Here is a 5,000-nt window from a genome sequence, read left to right as displayed (position 1 = left end):
AACCTATATCGTACCTTAACCTAACCTATATCGTACCTTAACCTAACCTATATCGTACCTTAACCTAACCTATATCGTGCCTTAACCTAACCTATATCGTGCCTTAACCTAACCTATATCGTGCCTTAACCTAACCTATATCGTGCCTTAACCTAACCTATATCGTGCCTTAACCTAACCTATATCGTGCCTTAACCTAACCTATATCGTGCCTTAACCTAACCTATATCGTGCCTTAACCTAACCTAATTTGTGCCTTAACCTAACCTAATTTGTGCCTTAACCTAACCTAATTTGTGCCTTAACCTAACCTAATTTGTGCCTTAACCTAACCTAATTTGTGCCTTAACCTAACCTAATTTGTGCCTTAACCTAACCTAATTTGTGCCTTAACCTAACCTAATTTGTGCCGTAACCTAACCTAATTTGTGCCGTAACGTAACCCATGTTGTGCCGTAACGTAACCCATGTTGTGCCGTAACGTAACCCATGTTGTGCCGTAACGTAACCCATGTTGTGCCGTAACGTAACCCATGTTGTGCCGTAACGTAACCCATGTTGTGCCGTAACGTAACCCATGTTGTGCCGTAACGTAACCCATGTTGTGCCTTAACCTAACCCATGTTGTGCCTTAACCTAACCCATGTTGTGCCTTAACCTAACCCATGTTGTGCCTTAACCTAACCCATGTTGTGCCTTAACCTAACCCATGTTGTGCCTTAACCTAACCCATGTTGTGCCTTAACCTAACCCACGTTGTGCCTTAACCTAACCTACGTTGTGCCTTAACCTAAACCCATGTTGTGCCTTAACCTAACCCATGTTGTGCCTTAACCTAACCCATGTTGTGCCTTAACCTAACCCATGTTGTGCCTTAACCTAACCCATGGTGTGCCTTAACCTAACCCATGTTGTGCCTTAACCTAACCCATGTTGTGCCTTAACCTAACCCACGTTGTGCCTTAACCTAACCCACGTTGTGCCTTAACCTAACCCACGTTGTGCCTTAACCTAACCCACGTTGTGCCTTAACCTAACCTACGTTGTGCCTTAACCTAACCCATGTTGTGCCTTAACCTAACCCATGTTGTGCCTTAACCTAACCCATGTTGTGCCTTAACCTAACCCATGTTGTGCCTTAACCTAACCCATGTTGTGCCTTAACCTAACCCATGGTGTGCCTTAACCTAACCCATGGTGTGCCTTAACCTAACCCATGTTGTGCCTTAACCTAACCCATGTTGTGCCTTAACCTAACCCATGTTGTGCCTTAACCTAACCCATGTTGTGCCTTAACCTAACCCATGTTGTGCCTTAACCTAACCCATGTTGTGCCTTAACCTAACCCATGTTGTGCCTTAACCTAACCCATGTTGTGCCTTAACCTAACCCATGTTGTGCCTTAACCTAACCCATGTTGTGCCTTAACCTAACCCATGTTGTGCCTTAACCTAACCCATGTTGTGCCTTAACCTAACCCATGTTGTGCCTTAACCTAACCCATGTTGTGCCTTAACCTAACCCATGTTGTGCCTTAACCTAACCCATGTTGTGCCTTAACCTAACCCATGTTGTGCCTTAACCTAACCCATGTTGTGCCTTAACCTAACCCATGTTGTGCCTTAACCTAACCCATGTTGTGCCTTAACCTAACCCATGTTGTGCCTTAACCTAACCCATGTTGTGCCTTAACCTAACCCATGTTGTGCCTTAACCTAACCCATGTTGTGCCTTAACCTAACCCATGTTGTGCCTTAACCTAACCCATGTTGTGCCTTAACCTAACCCATGTTGTGCCTTAACCTAACCCATGTTGTGCCTTAACCTAACCCATGTTGTGCCTTAACCTAACCCATGTTGTGCCTTAACCTAACCCATGTTGTGCCTTAACCTAACCCATGTTGTGCCTTAACCTAACCCATGTTGTGCCTTAACCTAACCCATGTTGTGCCTTAACGTAACCCATGTTGTGCCTTAACGTAACCCATGTTGTGCCTTAACGTAACCCATGTTGTGCCTTAACCTAACCTATAATGTGCCTTAACCTAACCTAAAGTGCGCCGTAACCTAAACTATATTGCGCCTTAACCTGACGCACGTTGTCGCTGAACCTGCTCTGTAATTGTTATGCAACCCGTTAAAGTAGTGTAGTGTTGCCTAACCGCAACCCTCGCAATATAGTTCGCTACTCGCACTGCCCGGTCCCCTGTGTATCGCGTCATGTTAAACACCTTGCAGGTGTTGCTGACTTTCCACATGCTCCTGCTATACACTGTAGTGTGGATAGCAGCAGGACGTACATGCCCCCCCCCCCTTCCCCCCTGCCTTCGCAAGCTGGTCGGTGAGAAGTTTGCATGTTCAATGCCCTTCGCATGCCGACGTACTCAGCCTACGTTGTGGTACGGCCTGTCACCTGTCCGCCGATGTACGCAAAACCCACAAACTGTACTGCACATTGCTCCGTATGTACTGAATGATACATCGTGGCCCATGTGACCGTATGACGACAGCGCCTAGCAACGGCGGACCATACAGTCCAAATATTGTGCACGCAGCTACGTGTCGTCTCCCTATAAGAGCTGGATTGCAGTGTGGTACGCCATACAGACGTGTGGGAGGAACGGACGCCCTGGATGGCGATCAGCATGAGCAGTCTGTTGATGTAGTGGAGCGTGTATTCGGACGTAGTCGTCTCTTCTCACACACCGTGATAGCATGTTGCACCGCGTTCCACATCTGCGACATGCTGCAGAGGCGGGCTGACAGTCGTTCGCGCAATGGACACCGCATACGTACGGGGTCTACCTTCCACGTGTTCTCTAGGCGTGCACATGTTGTTGCGTCTATGTGGGCAGACGTAGTGTGTTGTGACACCTGACACAGGCATGCAATACTCGTTGCAAATGGCGATGGACGTGTACGTTTGCTGGTGACGTTACGCAAATGAACAACCGGTAACCCGTTGTGGTGCGGTTGTTCTCGCTAGAGGTGAATCAGTGTTGGCGACGATCGGTCGAGCTATTAACCGGTTGTTTCAGGGATACCCACCATGCCCACGAACGTGAAAGGGGACCCACCATGCCCACGAACGTGAAAGGGGATCTGGGTGTGAGGCGATACGCGGCGGTGGCTGGGTGGGACCGTCCCCGGCCGGTGAGGGGGGGCCGCCCGGCGTGCTGGCAGCGCGGTGCGTGGGCGCACGCGCTACAGCCGGCTGGTGGGGGCGGCCGGTGGCAGGCGCGCCGGCCGACGGACGCGGCAGGCGGCGCAGCTGCGCGCCGGCGCCCCCTGCTCGCGGCGCCTTGCGGCCAAAGTAGGTCCTCGCGGGCCCGGTGCGAAGCGCGGTGGCCATCTGCAGTGTGCTGGTCCGATTGAGGACTTTGTGCGCTGAGGATGCGCCGCCGCCCGGCGCTCGGCGCCGCGACGCCGTCTGCTGCTCGGTCGCCCCAGCGGTTCTCGCAGGTGGTTTGTATCGCAGCTGTGCGGACGTGTTGGCGCGTGCGCTGTGCTGGGAGAGTTCGCTTCGGCACCCAAGTAGGGCTTTTGTCCTTCTGTGGCGCTGGCGTTGGAGCTGCCGGTCACCGTAGGTGGCGCGTGTTGTCTCCCGCCGGCAATGCCACGACAGCACGCTCCCGGGCCTCTGTCGGCAGCGGCAAGCTCAGTTGGGAGCACGGGTGGTCGCACCTAAAGCGTCTACTCGCCTAACTCCGGGCGATTGCGCCTCTCTCGAACCCGACCAAGTACTTAGGACGGCGCTGCGCGCCGCCGGGACCTGAGAGGGTTTCGAGGTGTGTTGTGCAGGGGAGCTCAGCCTCCTCCTGTTTGCAGAATAATTGAGCGTGACGCTTGCGTGTTCGCGCGGGCCCCCGGGACACACTCCCGGGCGGCCGGCTGCTCAGCTCTAGTTGACGCAGCTCCCTGGTTGATCCTGCCAGTAGTCATATGCTTGTCTCAAAGATTAAGCCATGCATGTCTCAGTACAAGCCGCATTAAGGTGAAACCGCGAATGGCTCATTAAATCAGTTATGGTTCCTTAGATCGTACCCACGTTACTTGGATAACTGTGGTAATTCTAGAGCTAATACATGCAAACAGAGTCCCGACCAGAGATGGAAGGGACGCTTTTATTAGATCAAAACCAATCGGTCGGCTCGTCCGGTCCGTTTGCCTTGGTGACTCTGAATAACTTTGGGCTGATCGCACGGTCCTCGTACCGGCGACGCATCTTTCAAATGTCTGCCTTATCAACTGTCGATGGTAGGTTCTGCGCCTACCATGGTTGTAACGGGTAACGGGGAATCAGGGTTCGATTCCGGAGAGGGAGCCTGAGAAACGGCTACCACATCCAAGGAAGGCAGCAGGCGCGCAAATTACCCACTCCCGGCACGGGGAGGTAGTGACGAAAAATAACGATACGGGACTCATCCGAGGCCCCGTAATCGGAATGAGTACACTTTAAATCCTTTAACGAGTATCTATTGGAGGGCAAGTCTGGTGCCAGCAGCCGCGGTAATTCCAGCTCCAATAGCGTATATTAAAGTTGTTGCGGTTAAAAAGCTCGTAGTTGGATTTGTGTCCCACGCTGTTGGTTCACCGCCCGTCGGTGTTTAACTGGCATGTATCGTGGGACGTCCTGCCGGTGGGGCGAGCCGAAGGCGTGCGACCGCCTCGTGCGTGCTCGTGCGTCCCGAGGCGGACCCCGTTGAAATCCTACCAGGGTGCTCTTTATTGAGTGTCTCGGTGGGCCGGCACGTTTACTTTGAACAAATTAGAGTGCTTAAAGCAGGCAAGCCCGCCTGAATACTGTGTGCATGGAATAATGGAATAGGACCTCGGTTCTATTTTGTTGGTTTTCGGAACCCGAGGTAATGATTAATAGGGACAGGCGGGGGCATTCGTATTGCGACGTTAGAGGTGAAATTCTTGGATCGTCGCAAGACGAACAGAAGCGAAAGCATTTGCCAAGTATGTTTTCATTAATCAAGAACGAAAGTTAGAGG

General features: G+C 52.0%; 1 non-coding gene across 1 annotated transcript in view; it reads left to right on the top strand.

Annotated features, from left to right (window-relative positions):
- The first annotated feature begins 3,915 nt into the window (after positions 1 to 3,915).
- Positions 3,916 to 5,000, top strand: part of LOC126432813 (small subunit ribosomal RNA) — a 1,909-nt gene continuing 824 nt past the window's right edge. The window contains exon 1 of the ribosomal RNA XR_007578249.1: positions 3,916 to 5,000. This exon is cut by the window's right edge and continues 824 nt beyond it. This is a non-coding gene — a ribosomal RNA (small subunit ribosomal RNA).

The sequence above is a fragment of the Schistocerca serialis genome, unplaced genomic scaffold (assembly GCF_023864345.2).
Source record: "Schistocerca serialis cubense isolate TAMUIC-IGC-003099 unplaced genomic scaffold, iqSchSeri2.2 HiC_scaffold_1155, whole genome shotgun sequence".
Classification (NCBI taxonomy): domain Eukaryota; kingdom Metazoa; phylum Arthropoda; class Insecta; order Orthoptera; family Acrididae; genus Schistocerca; species Schistocerca serialis.
This window is presented reverse-complemented; position numbering and strand designations above follow the sequence as displayed.